Source organism: Dreissena polymorpha, chromosome 13, assembly GCF_020536995.1.
Source record: "Dreissena polymorpha isolate Duluth1 chromosome 13, UMN_Dpol_1.0, whole genome shotgun sequence".
NCBI classification, from domain to species: Eukaryota; Metazoa; Mollusca; class Bivalvia; order Myida; family Dreissenidae; genus Dreissena; species Dreissena polymorpha.
Genome location: NC_068367.1, coordinates 65,787,341 through 65,806,263, shown reverse-complemented (window position 1 = coordinate 65,806,263; position 18,923 = coordinate 65,787,341). Strand labels below are relative to the sequence as shown.

General features: G+C 34.9%; 1 long non-coding RNA gene across 7 annotated transcripts in view; it reads right to left on the bottom strand.

The window, feature by feature from the left end:
* The window catches only part of LOC127855286 (uncharacterized), a 161,640-nt gene that overhangs the window by 134,186 nt on the left and 8,531 nt on the right, over window positions 1-18,923 (bottom strand). For 3 of the 7 annotated variants that reach the window (XR_008037443.1, XR_008037445.1, XR_008037441.1), the window contains 3 exons: window positions 17,719-18,497; window positions 16,883-17,021; window positions 10,246-16,237 (listed from right to left, as the gene is read on the bottom strand). This is a non-coding gene — a long non-coding RNA (uncharacterized LOC127855286). Of the gene's footprint in view, window positions 1-10,245; window positions 16,238-16,882; window positions 17,022-17,718; window positions 18,498-18,923 lie in introns of those variants that run through there. The other 4 variants (XR_008037444.1, XR_008037446.1, XR_008037442.1 and 1 more) reach the window with 4 other exon arrangements.

Here is an 18,923-nt window from a genome sequence, read left to right as displayed (position 1 = left end):
ACTATAGACCGTTCCATAATCGATAAATTGACCGCCGCCATATTGTCAGTCACGTGACTGTCCGCCATTACACTGCTGCTAACTGGTGCGAGTCTGCGATTCCAAAAGCCAAAGACGTAGAGAATACCCGCTTAACCGTTGTCGGATAAATAAATTACTTAATGAATTAATGTGAGGCGATTATCACATTTTTGTTGTTTAAATGATTGTTTGAAGTTGAGATGGATTTTTACAAATAAAATGTTTAAAATGCTTTCGTGTATTTGCTTTTTTTATATCTGTAATCAAGTGGTAATCATCGGCGAAAATTTGCCGGTTCAGTCGCTCATACTATGTCTTTGATTAGACTTGTAACTTTTAACGTTTCACAAACAATTCACGCATGTATTGTTGTGTTGATGTTAATAGCCGCAACATCAAGCAATTTATATTTTAATATATACTTATTAAAGATTCTCGCGCAATTAATTACCGCTAATTGTTTGTAATTGGTCTCATTTGGTAAAAATCTACATTCCAAAATCATAACATATTATATTAAGTACGGTATGATATTTTTGATACGCCTTCCATTATTTTTCTTGTTCTAACTGATATCAAAGAAAAAAAATTGTGGTTTGGATTTATATTTTTTTTTTTTAGATGGAATTTTGTCACGTTAAAAAACGAGCTTTTTATCATGAGAGAGTGATATTGATCTTGACGATATTTTATGTGATTATTCGGAAGATGAAGAGAATGTGATCTATGTGATATATCTATATTTGCATCTGTGAATCATTTAACAGCTATAAAGCTAAAAAATACTAAAAAATGTATTTTATAGGTCTTTGAAGTAACGCAAAACATATGGATAACGACACCAAATGTTTAGTCAATTAATCCACACACAAAAACACCTAAATTATATTTCAAAAATATATTATTAAGCGCCAAACGAATTTATTAATACATTTATTTGCAACTTTAAAAACGCGGCATAAGCATCAAATTAAAGATTATCTGAAGACTGAAAGGCCAACAATTTGGCACAACAAAGAGCTCTATGCATAAGCCGTAATATTTTTTGCAGAAAAGCTTCAATAAATTACAATAGTAATACATCTAATTATAAAAAATATAATTATGAATGGCATGAGTACGTTAGTGTGATAAACACGTGAGTAATAGAAAGTGTAAGGGGTGCATTGAAAATAAACGTACTACAAAGCCCTATTAAAAGCGAAGTGCATGACAGTATTTACATGTAATTTTAATTTGATGGGTTTTGTACAGAGAATGACGCTATTGAGGAATATTAACATACAACTGAAAAACACAACTTTACATGATGCAATTTGAACTGTGTATTCATGTATATTGAAAACTCGTTACTAGTGAGTATGAGTGGCAAATATCTAACATTTTAACACACATATATCTATATTAATATATTTTTTTAAACATTATTTACCCCCGTTCGTGTCAAATGTAATTTCTTGTTTTTATGATGTCGTTCGTGCATTGCCATAACATTAAATCTTCATATGAAATGACGTAGTTTTAATTAACCGATACCCGCTAAATACGTTAAATGTTATGTTTTTAGGTAAATTTTATAATTATCAAATACTTTTTTTCATAAATTAAACCAGGGATTAAACGGGCTAGTATCTTTACGGTGTACAATTTCTGATATTGTATATTGGACATAACTTTTAATTTGTACAATATGTAACATATCTAATGAACGCAACTGTTAAGTATGTCGGGGGTAAAATATTAAACCAAATGACTGCTTAATACTACCAGAAAGAGAAGACATGGTGGCATCATCAATTGTGTTTAATGACCAGACTGTCATCTGCCACCCAGTGTGGTTTATGACACCCCGGGATGACGCCATGTTGTTAGTTAAGTCTGGATAATATCTGATCAAAACGAGATAATCGGACTATGCAGAACAAACGGGCAATTCAACACTGGAATGCAAAGGATTACGCGATTTTAAGATTGATGCATATAATCAAATGATAAATATTGCATTTAGTTTAATTGAATGTTTTTTTTTAATGTGTCAACGTGTTTACTTTCCTAGACAAATACCTAAAAAATGCACGTTTTTCAAACATTTTTCTGTTATAACACTAGCTTAACATCTCCTCTAGCAGAAAAACTTTATTTCATACAATTTGCATGACAAACAAAAACGTTTTACAAAAAGAAAGAAATTCACCCTTTGAATAATCGGTGCTTTCTTATATATGTTACCGGTTGTTTGGCAGTAGTGTAATGGCGGACGCGGAGGGTATTCAGGGGAGATAATTGGGTAATTACTAAATTATGGAACGGTCTATACAGAGCATATAGAGCTACGTACGTGGTTGCAATAGTTGTCACTATACAGAGCATATAGAGCTACGTACGTGGTTGCAATAGTTGTCACTATACAGAGCATATAGAGCTACGTACGTGGTTGCAATAGTTGTCACTATACAGAGCATATAGAGCTACGTACGTGGTTGCAATAGTTGTCGCTATGTATACAGTGCATATAGAGCTACGTGTATGGTTACAATAGTTGTCTCTATACAGTGCATATAAAGCTATGTGCCTGTTAACAATAATTGTCGCTATACAGCTTTTGTTACTTTTGTAAATTTTGGCTTGTATTACTACTTTACTATACAAAAGGTTATCAGTCTATTGTTATAAGGCTGTGTACGACGCGCGTTGAACTAGAGCCAAACTTTCTACTTTGATATAAAGAGCACTATCTATGTTCATGTGTGTTGTCCATATGATTTACATTTCTAACTTTATTTTATAACGATATTGTCCACTTTTGAAAATGAATTTACGGTGTTTACAAACCAACCAAACCGAAAGTGAAACTGGATACATTACGTTTTGCGATGTAAACACTAATTATTTGTTCAGTTTAAGGAAGCGAAACGATTTCAGAAGATAAACTATCTATGCAATACAGACTATAATTCTATGTTCTCGTCCTTTCGTGCTCCTTAACTATTTAAACCGCTATACATATGCAGTACCAAATAAGTCTAAATGCATACAATTTTAATTGTGTACCCCCCTACATGTATGGCTGATAACTACCTTCCCTGGAGTATTAAATGCAAATTCACTTTTTACAGGTATACTAGATTATGACAGACTGACACCTCATCTCCAGAGGCGTAGCGACAGTATTCGGCGCCCGTGTACAATCTATAAATTGTGCGCACCACCCATCTCCTTGTGAATCATTGGAATACAGCATGCGGTGCCATTGAAAAATAAGAGCACAATAGTCGATAACATAATAACACTATCACCAAACAAGGCAAAGGTCTACGACGCACAACGGACGACGCACGATGGACAAAAGGCGAACACAAGCGACACGATATGAAGATAATTTGGAGAAAACTAAATGTATACTTTTACAACGACAACAATGATGATATTAAGTCTTTTTTTCATCAGCCACCCAATGCGCCCATTATTATTTTTTATCATACTTAATTGAGTTTTTTCGGCCCCATGCCCTCAAATTTGTCAATGATAGCATCAAAATCTATTCTTCAACTGTTTCCTTAGTTTAAGTGCAATATCACAGAGGCGATCTGTCCAACCGATGCCCTGAGATATGAGAGAATTGGCTTAAGTTTGCCAAAGTAACGCTCACAACTGGCTATTGATACTGAAATGGTTAAAAGAATTTGCAGAGCAATGCGCAAATTGGGAAGACATCATTACCATACGACTCAATGAAAGAAATACGTTTCAAAGGTGTCGATGGTAAGGCATATTACCTCTCGTAGTAAGTTACATTGTTCAGTCCTCAATCTGGTTGAACAGTTCTTTGCATTCAATATCATTGCCAAAACAATTTGCTAAATCAAAGAAATTACGTTATCTTTCAATGTAAATGCGAAAACATCGCCCCTTTATTACGGCAATATGTGAGCTACTTAACCCGTAGGCTTAAATAGAGGCAATAATATCACACATACAACACACACATGGAATCCTTACGTGAAGATTGAGCACATTCTTACAAAATACGGCCGCATTAAATCGCCGATCTCTTCTTTATATAATACGTTCAATAGACACAACTGAACCTTAACCACCTATCTACTTATTTTTACAAAACATACTTTCTTAAATGAACATTTTCACGTTCTGGTAAATTGAAAAAATTAAAAAACAAGTGTTTCAGACTCGCACATTTTCGTTGTAGTTATGATATTTGTGAGAAAACAGTAATAGAGAACATTTCCATGCTCTAAAATATCCAGTATAGGCATCTTTTGACGATTTAAAAACCTGAAAATTATGAAGCGTTGCAACATCGATCAAATGTAGTTTTTACTGGTTCCCGCTAGCATACACTCTAAGGCAACACTTTTATATAATGTTCGTTTATACTAAGATCCCTGGGGGGGGGGGGGGGGGGGGGGGGGGTAACTTCCTATATACGGGTATGTAGGAAAATATGGGGTGTGTTTTTCGACTAAAATTATAGATATGGGTATGGTTTTGAGCATCTAAGTATAGATATGGGTATTGAAATCAGAAATTTGCTTGTATATAAATGCATATAGATTTGAAAGTATCAGTATCAAAATGGGTATGATAAGTTTCATTCTTGTATATAAATGGGTATAACAAAGTAAATTTCAGTGGCGAGAAAGATGCAGAAACTTGACTGTTTTTATCGGTTTGTACAATTTTGACGTACTGGATTGGACTTAACGGGAACAGTCAACAACGTTTGAACCCATGGATCGCGTTCTCAATCTTTGTGACATCTTCCCAACATTTTCGGAAAAAAACTGGAATTTGCCTTTCAGTGAAACTTTGGCCTAGATGTTCTGTTAGCAAGTACTTCACTTTTCTTGTATTGAAATGGGTCCGCTTTTTCAAAGGTATCGTAAACGGGAGGCGGAAAACTACAACGGGCGAGGCATGGTCAGGGGTGATAACCCCAAAAAAGGGTTAGGGTAAGAGTTAGGGTTAGGGGTCTGGTTAGGGTTAGGGTTGGGTTTAGGCTAACCCAAACCCTAACCCGACCCCTAACACTAACCCAAACCCTATACCTAACCCTCTAACCCCCCCTTGCGTAATACCATACCATGCCTCGCCCGTTGTAGTTTTCCGCCTCCCATCGTAAACAAATGGGTCTGCTTTTTCAAAAATCTTGTATAAAAAATGGATCACATTTCGGAAGTCTCAGTGAGACACCCCTACCCTAAAATTTGGGTAGTAAACCCGCCCCGCACCCCCCCCCCCGGGCTAAGATCGTTTAACAAATTGTGTCAGAAGTTCGGCTTTTGTTTTGTTATTTTAAAGGAATTTTGTCCCGACTGCAATGAAATTGTTCAATGACAGAGATGTTTTAAATCATTTTGTTACATTTTTTCTTTATATGAAAACCTATATTGAAAAAATAGAGCGGTTTAACCTGGAATACCAAGTACCGGAACCTACAATTAAGTTTGGTGGACTAGTTTGGTTGGTAACTAGTGGAAACAAACAACACTTTATTTGCGTAATGTTCATTTCACCGTATAAAAGCATTATAACCCTTGACTAAACAATGTGTCGCGCTCTATTCCCTTGCTCGTCTGTGAAAGGTCATCCTCTAAATTCAAGGTCAAGGTCATTAATTTTCGTTTCAATACGTCACTTTGTCACGCCTGGTTGAATAGTTATTTACCTTCGGACCAGTATTCCACTCGATGATTTATGATGGTAGAAATACTAAAGAACTGTATGTTTTGTGGCTAGAATCTGCTAACTTTGCATGAACAATACAATTCGACAATGCTTTTCATTCAAGTGAGCCTTACTCACAACTGTTCTTCTTACGCGTGGGCCCAGATAATGTATCACAATAGCTTTAGAAAACTAAGAAAAGCACCTCTCTAAAATGCGCGTCTTTCTCTGGCTTTGTCTCAGAACGCGTGAATCGCTGTCGTATTCCAGAAAGAGGCCACCGGTAAGCTCAGAACCGGTTCTTCATTGTCTGGTCTCCATTCGCTCTATCTGGAAGACTGGTGGATGTCACTAAACATTCTAAGTAAAACACAAATACAATGAATCCTCTTCGGGCGCCCTCTCATGATGGCGTCTGGGGCAAATTGCCCCCTCCACTGCCCTTCCCTCGCTACGCCTCTGCTCATCTCCCCAATTATACTTTGTGTGGCTCATTCTCAGGACAAACCCATTCAGAGAGAAACTACAGTGTAAAAAGAACACTGGATTTGACAATTCTGGCTGACCAAGAAATGTTATCAGTTAATATAAATAACACTTCCAGTTTAAATTACATTGAATATCAAATATGACACTGGCTTACAAAGAAAATAATACAACGGTTGATATTTTCAATATTGACTGTTACAATTTGATACTGTTAAAGCTTTTTAGTATACTGTGTCTTAATCCTTTACCCCTTAGATACGTACTTTAACACATTTGTAGTCCCTAAAAAAGATAAATTTATTTAAAGACCGATCTTATTAGATTAAAGTTTTAAAGGCTTTATTTCCAATAAATACATACTGCAGCAAACAGCATAAAACCTGAACAGTTACTCGCAGGCTGTTCTGGTTTTATGCTGTTTGCACATAGCCATTTTTACTTTGCTTCTGAGTGGGAAAGGGTTAAAATAAAAAATCCTAAATTATGCAGTAGAAACATACATATTTTTATTACTAGTTTTACAAGTATATATTCATATATTATATTTTTATTAATGGTCAATCAAATTAAGTTTACTGATAGATCTATGGTTTGATTTGAGTTTTTTCCATTGGAACCAAATTTACATCACATTAGCTAGAGACGTAGACATATATGTATCTGCATAAGCTAATTGCTTGTCTGTAAGTACTTAATAAATCATGGATTACTATTTTACTGAGTCAGCCTAAATATTTATACTAATAGTGTTTAAACAGAGATTTACCTGTGTACATTTCAATTGAAGATGCAACAAGATTATAAGAATAAATGTATAAATTAATAAAGAATCAATTACAAAAACAAATTGTGCATTTTTTTCAGTTTTTTTTGTGAAAGGATTTGAAGTAATTGTGTGTTTGTGAACTATAATTTATGAAAATTTGAATTAATAGATCAAACTTTGAATGGGCATCATTTTGTTGATTTTCTCAGACCAAACTGTTAATTTCCTATTCAGAATGTATTATTGTAAAAGCCATTCTATTATTACAAGAAGTACAACAAGTTATTTTCCATGACTTTTTAATTAATAGTATTTGTAATGGCATATTTTATCATTCGACTGAATTTATAAACTGTGTTCATGCAAGCATGGACACGGTTTCATTTTTTTGACTATTAATAATTTTTTTTAAACATTAAATTTTGATGTAGCATAGGTTTTATATGCAAGTGTCTATTACACTTATAAATTAAAATAGCATATTATACATTATTGAACAGATTATTCCAAGATTGATATCTTATTTTGACTTCGCACAGTGCAGTTTAACATTTGAACATTGTATTGAACTGTATAGGAAGCTACAGTTTTGAAGTACAGCAATACAAAATGCATAATGCCTATCACAAGTAGACCATATTAGTCCTAAATCATCTTGCCATAACGTTTTTAAACCATATTACATGAGTGGTGTCATATTACAATTTAAGCCTATAATTTACCTTAACAATGTGAAATGTGATGTTAATAATTTTTTTAGACCTTTAAGTGGTGAAAAAATAAAAATGCAACATAGTTACTGTAATTAAGTTAATTAAGTGACAGTTAGTTTAACTGATGTTTTTGTTTGGATTCGCATGTAGATATATCATGTTTTATGCAGAGAAAAATAGCAAGAAAGAGTTTCACATTGTTTTACTAAATAAGAAACAAAGTTTTTGGACAGAATCATCAACTATTATACTTATTGATTACCTATACAAAAGGTTTTGCTGGCATATTGGATATGGTGTCAATCTACCTATAAAATGGTCCCTGTTTGATCCCTTCTGGCACTGAGTTAGAGTTCGCTAAATCACCTTTAAAGAATATGCACCAGTAAAGATAGGACCATGTAAGAGTAGCAGGGTTTGGTGTAAGGAGAACTTATGCTGCCTTGCTATATGAGCTAGCTTTTATGGCAGCGTGGTAGAATGTCTGCCTGATTTGGAACCGGGCATTCCCTTGTTCAAACCACATTTTGGTTGGGGATTTTTCTGGCTGGGTTACATTTGCGCCCAACAAAAAACATATAGTCATATAAGGAAAAATGCCCCGCCCCTTGGAAGCCATGTTTTGCAAGCAAATGTAACCATTTTCAAACTCATCCAAGATATCATTGAGACAAATCTTCTGACCAAATTTCATGAAGATTGGACAATAAATGTGGCCTCTAGAGTGTTAACTAAGTTTTACTAAAGCCACATATAGCCATATCAGGAAAAATGCCCCGCCCTCTGGGGACCATGTTTTTTAAGCAACCTTTTTTAAACCCAACCGTCGTATCCAGAAAACACATGTTCTGACCAAATTTCATGAAGATTGGACCAAAAATGTGACTTCTAGAGTGTTCATATGTTTTCACTGTAAACATATAGGGAAAACTGCCCCGCCCCCTGGCGGTCATGTTTTTCACCGATCTGGACCATTTTCGAACCTGTCATGAGATAATAATGAAAACAATGTTTTGACCAAGTTTCATGATGATTGGGCAACAATTGTGACTTCAAGAGTGTTCACAAGGTTTCTCTATAGCCATATAAGGAATACTGCCCCGCCCCCTGGTGGCCATGTTTTCCAACGGACCAGAACCATTTTTGAACTTGACCAACATATCATTTAGACAAACATTTTGACAAAGTTACATGAAGATTGGGCATCAAATGTGACTTCTACAGTGTTTTTTCTTTTTTTTACCTAGTGACCTATTTTGACCCAGCATGACCCAGTTCGAACTCAGTCGAGGTATCAATGGGACAAATGTTCTGACCAAGTTTCATGAAGATCGGACAATAAATGAGGCCTCTTGAGTGTTCACAAGGCAAAATGTGGACGACGCACGACGACGCACGACTCACGATGGACAAAAAGGGATTACAAAAGCTCACCATGAGCACGTTGTGCTCAGGTGAGCTAAAAAAACACCATGTGTGTCAGACGTCCCACAGATGTCATGGCAATAGGAAATTCATGGAAAAATTTCACACCTGGAGGAGGTGTATGTAGAAGGGTTCGGTATAAGGAGAACTTATACTGCCTTGCTATATGAGCTAGCTTTTATAGCGACACAGTAGTTTCTGCCCGATTTGGAATCGGGAGGTCCCAGGTTCGATTCCCATGGTGGTCGGGGATTTGTCTGGCTGGGTTACACAAGTATTGTTGATTTGGGGCTCATAATCCTGGAGCCAAAATTGACCCAGGTTTAAGGCCTAATAAGCATGATCCTGCTATACACGGAACAAGTATTGGTTCTACCAAGGAAACAGGAAACAGGATTGAGTATTTTAGTAAGCTTCAGCCTTTCAGTGCAAGTTATCTAAAATTAATAACTACCCGTATTTGTTGAAATAAACATTCTGCACAGATTCAATTATTTATTTTACCTGTATGTAAGAATCTTTCCAATCCTGAAGGTCAGTTAACTATTTCAAAAGCACCATAACTATGAACATTTTTTTATTGTTTTGAATATTGCGTTCTTCAAAAATGATGCTGATGATATTTCTAAATTCCAATTTCGCTAACAATTCCAATACCAGTTCAAATGCTTTGAACACAGTTGAAAATAACACTTTTACACTGTGGAAACGTTCTACATACTGTACTATATTTCCACTGTTTTTTTCCCCAAGCATCCTATGGATTTAAACATTTTCTCTGACTTTTGTAAATATGCAGCCATATTGAAAATAGTTTAAAAGGGCGACCATTAGACCACACGAGACAGATTCAAGCCATCAATCGTCTGCTGATCCAGAGTGGTTAAGCAGCTACGCCCAAAAATATAGGTCATGTGATATTTGAGAAAATACTTGATGCAATAAAAGTTCAGTTGTTTACATCCATCATTTAACCAGCTACTCTCCATTAAAAGAAATGCTACCAACGGTTAAGGTCTCATTATAAAGTGTCCAACATTAAAACGAATCTGTAGTACACAACAATGCTTTTTCTACCAAATTTTCAGATGAATATTCCACCCTAAAGTCATGGTAAGTGCCCATACATGAAATTATGTCAACCAATAAATGGTGTTGATTTATTTAGAAAGTAAAGCATATTGCATTGCACAACTGCAATATTAAGTATATTGTAACTTCTACAGACAAAACACTGGTTATAGAAATAGTGGACGAAAATAAACATGACAAGGGCTGTTTGTAAAACATGCATGCCCCCCATATGGGCTCTTAGTTGTAGTGACAGCCATTTTGTAAATATGTTTTTTGTCACTGTGACCTTGACCTTTGACCTAGTAACCTGAAAATCAATAGGGGTCATCTGCGAGTCATGATCAATGTACCTATGAAGTTTCATGATCCTAGCCATAAGCTTTCCTGAGTTATCATCAGGAAACCATTTTACTATTTCGGGTCACTGTGACCTTGACCTTTGACCTAGTGACCTGAAAATCAATAGGGGTCATCTGCCAGTCATGATCAATGTACCTATGAAGTTTCATGACCCTAGGCATAAGCGTTCTTGAGTTATCATCCGGAAACCAATTTACTATTTCGGGTCACCGTGACCTTGACCTTTGACCTAGTGACCTGAAAATCAATAGGGGTCATCTGCTAGTAATGATCAATCTACCTATGAAGTTTCATGATCCTAGGAATAAGCGTTCTTCAATTATCATCCGGAAACCATTGTACTATTTCGGGTCACAGTGACCTTGACCTTTGACTTAGTGACCTCAAAATCAATAGGGGTCATCTGTGAGTCATGACCAATGTACCTATGAAGTTTCATGATCATAGGCCTAAGCGTTCTTGAGTTATTGTCTGACAACCACCTGGTGGACGGACCGACCGACAGACAGACCGACATGAGCAAAGCAATATACCCCCTCTTCTTCGAAGGGGGGCATAATAAACATGAGTTATGGAATGTGCTTTGTCTAATAACAAAAACAATGTAAGACTATACACAATATTTCATTAAATTAGCAATACAAAATTAACAAATCACAATAACTTGAACCGACACCCGTTGACAGTTTAGAGAAACATGTACATGTTTACTATAACAAGAGCACCCCATAATGGGTGCCACGCTCGGCTGCGGGTGCAGTTTTGAATGAATGAAAGCTTGTACGAATTTGTTTTTTTAAGAGGTCACCGTAACCTTGACCTTTGACCTAGTGACCCCAAAATAGGTGTGGCTTGTAGAACTCATCAATGTGCATCTACATATGAAGTTTCAAAGTTTTAGGTGGAAGCACTTTGATTTTAGAGCAAAATGTCAAGGTTTTAGCACGACGGGGACGTCGGACGACACAACGAACTGGCTATGACAATACCTCGTTTTTTTTCCGAAAACAGCCGAGCTAAAAATACCCTTAACAGTAATGTCAAATATTGAAGATATTTACAAAAGCAATTAAGAAATGTATCCGGGAAGTCTACATAGAGTTTATACACCCTATATCTACTTATAAAAAATGTTTATTTAACGTAAATGAAAAAAATCACACATGATTGAAACATTTCGTCTTAAAGTACAAACATAGTCCAATACCAATAAGCTTGTATGATAACATTTTTGGGGGCTAAGCATGCATACAAATTATTGCAAATTTTGTATTTTGTTTTCTATTTATCAATTTGATATATCTAAACATGACACACAATGTATACATATTAAGTCATTTTCAGTCGTTCAAAAAAAGAACAAACATGTCACATGCATTAAAAAAAAGTTCAATATAAACAACCACAATTGTAGGGAAATCTGGATTTAAGACATACGTGTATGCTGAAGTTTTAAACTGGGAGAATTACGGAAATTGAACCCCAGTGAATTCACTCCACTGACAGCTATGTGGACTGGTCAACGTTACACAAACTGTAACAAAACTAGTTAAATGACACAATTCTCTAATAGCAATAGATCTACGTCAATACTTATCAAGTACTTTAAATACAAGTATAATATTATTGTTGAAATATACACATTTCATAAACGTCACATTTACACAACTTTACACATTGTGTGATCATGCAAATGTAATTTTTCAAATAATGTTATTACTGATGCATTTTGTTATTACACTTGGTGTTTATGTAACAACAAGTATCACATTTTACCTAAACTATTACTTCCTGAAACAAACACATATTTTCTAAAGTGTTTATTCCACAAAATCCTTTTAGACATTCCCCTATAACCGAGTTTATAGTGCGAAATAATTAGAAATTTAGAAATGCATTTACTTGTTATGCTGAGTTGTAAAACACAATTATTATCTAACAAAATAGATATCTTTTGCAAATAATAGTACTCGCTAATATTGCCAATAAAGGCCATTGCAATTCTTGGCAATTGTTAGCATATGACATCACTCTCCCTTAATTTTAATTGACTGATTTCAAAATTCAAGGTATTTGTTTTTCTTTAGTTTATGTAAAAAAATACATTTTAAATAGTTGCTAAAATTCATTCGATGAAAAACATTGCATATAACAAGGTGTTTATATTGCCTTAACTATCTTTTTCTCTTCAAAATATGTCATGCTGCATTATTTAAACAGTTTAATACGTATATGAGCATTTACAAAAGAAATGTTGTTTTAGAACAATTGTTTGTACAAATAAATGTAAACAGTGAGTTTATCTTATAACAAGATGTGTTTGTGAAACACAATGTCCCCCTATATGACGTTTGACCTTGAAGGATGACCTTGACCTTGTGAATGATGACCTTGATCTTTCACCACTCAAAATGTGCAGCTCCATGAGATACACATGCATGCCAAACATCAAGTTGCTATCTTCAATATTGCAAAAGTATTCATAAAATAAGCGATTTGGGCCACATATATTTGACCTCTGACCTTGAAGGATGACCTTGACCTTTCACCACTCAAAATGTGCAGCTCCATGAGATACACAAGCATGCCAAATATGAAGTTGCTATCTTCAATATTGCAAAAGTATTCATAAAATGAGCGATTTTGGCCACATATATTTGACCTCTGACCTTGAAGGATGACCTTGACCTTTCACCACTCAAAATGTGCAGCTTTATGAGATACACATGCATGCCAAATATGAAGTTGCTATCTTCAATATAGCAAAAGTTATGGCAAAATGTTAAAGTTGGCGCAAACAGACCAACAGACAGGGCAAAAACAATATGTCCCCCACTACTATAGTGGGGGACATAAAAATGGCAACACTAAATAAACAGTTTACACTGAACATACAATTGTTTCGCAGTTGCTTTATGTATACATGGCAAAAATATACCAATATACAGTGATCAGAGATCTTGGTTAAGTTACATGTGTACTCACTGATTTAAGAGAGTTGTCTAAATGTGCATATACTAATATATGGCATAATAAACTATTATGTCCAAAAACAAACTTTAAAACTTACCAGCATGTAAGTCTATGATATAACAACACAAACTAACAATCATAACTTATGCCATTTTTCATAAAATACTTTCATCTTTGTTTAATTCTCATTTACATGAAAAGCTTTCCCAATAACACACAAGAGTCATACTCTTATCATTTAACAAACCACAGCCATTGAAATCAACCAAGTACTGATAGTAAATACAGAATCAATAATGTTAGGTAGATTAAAGGATTTTTCCCAGAATTTAGTTATACATGTATTCCGATGAAATATTATGCTACTAAACAAGATTCTTGATCGAATACTGACCCGGGTGAGCCAATCGACTTATATTGTTTCAGAAAGATTGATATATAGACAATACCGATATTTCATAACTCTCAGTCTTTCTGAAGAATTTTTTTAAGGAGCACATCTATATTACCGTGTTTTACCATGCATAGCGCGCAGTTTTTTACCTTCAAATTTCAAAATAAAAATTCAGTGCGCGTAATACATTGACACAACGCTTTCCTGGTTGCTTAATTGCTAAAAATCCATTTCGTAATCGTAAATCTTCACAATCGCCGCCATTTTTGTTATTGCAAAGAAACTACACCCTATAATGTTATAGACTGAAGGGGCCGTTGTCGAAACAACAAATAGCGGGAAAGGTTAGGAATGACCGGGGTAGTAACAGTTTTGACAAAAATTAAAAGATGAAAAAAATGTCTTTGTTGGTGTTTTTCACACTTCTTCATTGATTGTTCATTAAAAAAAATCGAGGTATATCGATCCCCGTGCGCCGCGGTATTGTTTGTTAAAGTTTTTGTTGTCATGAAAACTCGTTGATTTACAACGCAAAACGTCTTATTTGAACTGAGGCTAATTATTTCAATAATATTTCTCAACTTCGCTTTTGCTTTATTTTGATAATTTAATCCAAAGTTTAATGTTATTGCGAAAATGTGCACTCTATGTGAATTGACAGTTTGACGTCATCAAAGGAAAGCCGCTTCCTGTCTGAAGCAATAAAGCGACAAGTTTCTCGCCGACAAAATTGGCTTCCTTTGTCTAGCAATCAACATGCCGAACCAATCGTGTGTTTGTTCCTCAATGGCAATCGTCCAATTAAATAATAGCACATGCAAAGCTCCGCCTTCGAACCTTTTGCAGAGAATTAACGGAGGTGGAGTTTAACGGTTTATTGAGCAAGTGTTTTACGTAAGTTGAGTTCCGATTTGCCGAAATTACTAGGCCCTAAGCATTGAAACGACGAATACATTTATCAATGATTTTCCGATCTCTGCATAAATATGCTACTGTGCGAGTATACTACGTAGGTTACAAACCAACAATAGAGATATAGACTCGTTTTATTTTCTTTCAATAGAGACAAACAAATGAAATTTGTCAAATGGCTTTACGCCGATAACGCCAACTGTATGGAATTGAGCGTTCGGGTGTATTCTTTGTCTTACTATAAATACTTATCAACTAGACGCAGTGCAGGCGCGAAATACCGGGTCAAACTGGATTTATTGGGGAGCATCTTTTAAAGGGAAAATATTTAAGTCGATGAAAAATAAAATGGGATCCACGGACGATTTGTGTAAAATTGGACATTGAGATGTTGCGGGTCTGCAGAAGATGTCATACGATGTTGTGAGCGGAAGGTAACGAAAATGTTACACTGTTCAAATGTGAGGAATAGGTAATAGTGGTTCGAATTTAACGCGCAGGGGTCTTGAAAAAACATGCGCAGTGCGCGGCAATAAGGACATAACGGTGTTCTTGAGAGAATAATCTTAAAAATTGTCAAAAATATAGTGCTATGCAACCCATGCTCCTGATCGTATAAATGCTCCCTACTTTTAAACAAAAAATTAAGCGCCCGAAAAACTCAGATTAAATGATTGCGCAATATAAGAATGGCGGCCATTTTCGGCCAAATTTTCAGGTTTTTGGTCTTGAATTCTTTTTTTCTCTCCATTTTGGCTTTAAAAAATCGCATGCGCGTTATACATGGAAGCGCGCTATACATGGTAAAATACGGTACTGATAAAAACAGAAAACATGAACATGTTTCATTAAAGGAAAATACTTAAATATTTTTTCAATTTTATCCAATTTACTACCATCATTTAAACAGCTTTGACAATCTTAAAATAAAATGTTATCATTATCAGGATCAAAGTCTGTAGTGAAAGATTCATAATACAGACAAAGACATTGGATAGACTTGTTATATGTGTGCTTATGATAATAATGTACATACTATATTTCACCAAAACTTTCTACATAAAATGACTGACAGTATCATAATTCCCAAAAAACATATACTTGTGTTTTCCTTTGAATACAACTTGGCTGGTCACATAAGAAATGTGGCTGTTGACATGACTTACTGGCTTTCCACTTCAATTGTTGTGATATGTCAATCTGCCATTTGATGTGAACAAGCTAATTTATTTTCCATCCGTCACAAAATTCAAAGATAAAACCTGTCAGAGTAAGTTCTGAACATACCAGGAGGTGTTTAGAGTCTAGCACATCTTAAACAGTATATATCTCTGAGCTTCTTAGGTTTGACTGGGGTAAATATGGTAACCACTGTTGCAACAGGCTGTGTTTTTGATTGGCCAGTTTTCTTTCATCCATGGGTGTCTGAAAAAAGAAAGACACATTACTGAAAATGTCTGTTTTTAATTATATTTTTGATACAGATGAAAAAAAATGAACAAGCACTGCCTGCCGTAGGGTGTTAAAACTTATCTGATTTGAATCTAGAGAGGAAATAATGGTCCTGAGACTACATGTATTGATAAAATAATAATCGACTATACATATTACAGGTGAAGTATAACCACTTTATATACTATTACTATGGAATGGGATTTGATACAGATAATTTTTTGCCATTCGAAAAATAGTACCTAATTATTAATGACAATAAGCTGATGGCCCAAAACACGTGCATTGGGGCAAGATTTTATCTGAGAAAACTCATATCTCTTTTGTGAAGTAGGAAACAAGAGTTGGTCACCATGGTCACGGACGCACCCACATTTTTCTTGTGTCACAAAACTCCATTAACGTCATAGAAAGTGAACAAAGTTACACAAGAAGGTAAGTTCATATGATGTAACATATGTTTCATTTCATCACATAAGACGCAATTCTTTCAGTAAACAAACACATCCGTTAGCTGAAGCGAAAGACGTTTGGACGGACTACGTTGAATCTACATTCAACCACCCTTCTCTTTAATTGGTGTCATGCAAAAAGCATGCACATGACTTGAAAACTCACCCAAGGTTCCCTATGTTCATAGACTGAAGGTCATGCACCATGGCGATGACAGAATATCAAGACGATTATTGCAGCTGATGTTTGTGCCTTGTGTGCAAATGCTTCCCGAGCAGACTCTACGCTTTGCAATCAGGGTTTTCTGGAAATAAAGTCAATAATGTGTCAAACGAGACCATACTAGCATGATTTGGACATTTTTTTTCAAGACTCCCAAGTACTGGTTTAACCCGGCCACACTTGTGATTTTCTAAATAAGCCATAAACTTTCATATAAACAAGGTAAAATAAAAAGGCTTAACTAAAGCCTTGTGTCCACAAAGTTCCAGAGTTGGAAAGCCTTTTAAAACTTAACATACAGTCAATGCAATCACGCCAAATATTATAAATTAGTTTATTTTTTTGTTTGTTGGTTATGACCAATTTTTTTGAAGAGTTTTAATATAAAAACAAATAATAAACTTTTTCTGACAAAAGTGGTATATATATTTGATGATTCACCAAATACAACATATTTTGAAAAAGTTGATTTACATAAGTTGAGGACAATCACTCAGAGGTGGTTATCACCTAATAGTTAAGATGGTCGCGTCCATGCAGAATTATAAGCGTTTATTTCGTATTAATATTCGCTCTATATCTCTACTTTACTCGCAACAAAATTTCTTAGCGGGATCACAAAATTACAGCTCCCACTAAGAAAATACGTAGCCAGTCGAGATATAAGCGTATATTAATACAAAACAAATAATAATCACTTTCTTACTGTTATGGCTGGAAATAAAGCGGCATTTAAAAATTAATAAAACTAGTAAAGGCTATAAAACAGCGAACCATACCAGTCTTGGCATGGACGTCGCCATCTTGACTTGCACGTGATTACCCCCCCTGATCACTTCTTCCTTGCCATTGATGCCATGTTGTTCAGTCATCTTGTTAACTGCAAATGACGGTGAATACTGCAGGAAAATGTTCAAAGATAGATTCCAGTTCTGTAATAAAGCCGTTTGCAGTAAAAAACATATTGAGATTTCTTTAAAGGGAAAGAGGTTATTCTTTCTGCAGACATTGTGTTTACTGAGAAAGATAGTGACATATTTAAAGGAAAATGTTTAAGACCTGTTCTGCAGTCATTTTGTTTTAAGATATAGTGGTCATCGAGTTCTCAATATATTTTTACAAACATTATTAAAACCAATAAAATACAGTTTATGGAATAACCTAAAATAATTAAAATAATAAAAATTATGGACGTAAAATTAAAAAAAACTGCCTCTATTTGGATTCCAAACTGGGGTAATTTATATTTGTATTCAAGGCAGTAAAAGCATATTGCGATACTATACACTATGTACCGCAATATATTGGTATAAGTTGTAGTCATATGTTTATTCATTTAAAATTGTTGCCATTTTTTTTAGTAATGCCAATGAGGTCTGTCAACTTACCCACACAATCTGTGAACAAGTCCCTTTAAGATCTTACATTTTCTTACTGCCGTGAACATTTAAGCTGATGTGACCTTAAACCTGACTCCCAGGTGTGTACAGTGGTCAAGTCAAGGTGGCAGCTGATAATTTCATTGCTTGGCACCGAGTGGTTTTAGGTAATCCTCGACCTAGTTAGGAGAAGAGAAATCATAGGAAAGATAAATCAAAGCAAAGTCAAATATATCAATATATTTAGATTTTTTTTGAAACACATGTTATTTAGATATATTTTGAAACAAAAAAATGTTTTCATAATAACGTGTTTGAGGCAAAATGTTAAGAAATACATGTTTTGATGTTTGCCATTATTACAATAGTTATCATGCATATGCATCTGTGGTGTTAATATATTGTGCTATATAACGCTCTTACATTGAAATTAACAAATATTTTCAATAACTCCATTAGGTTTTATTTAAAACAATCCATACAGAGCGGACGGTGCAATAGACTGCGGTGCGTAGTTATTTATAATATAAGTTACACAGCCTCTGAATTCCCATGTATGATGAGATACAGAGAAAGTCCATTAATATTGTGCAAGAGAGTCGTGA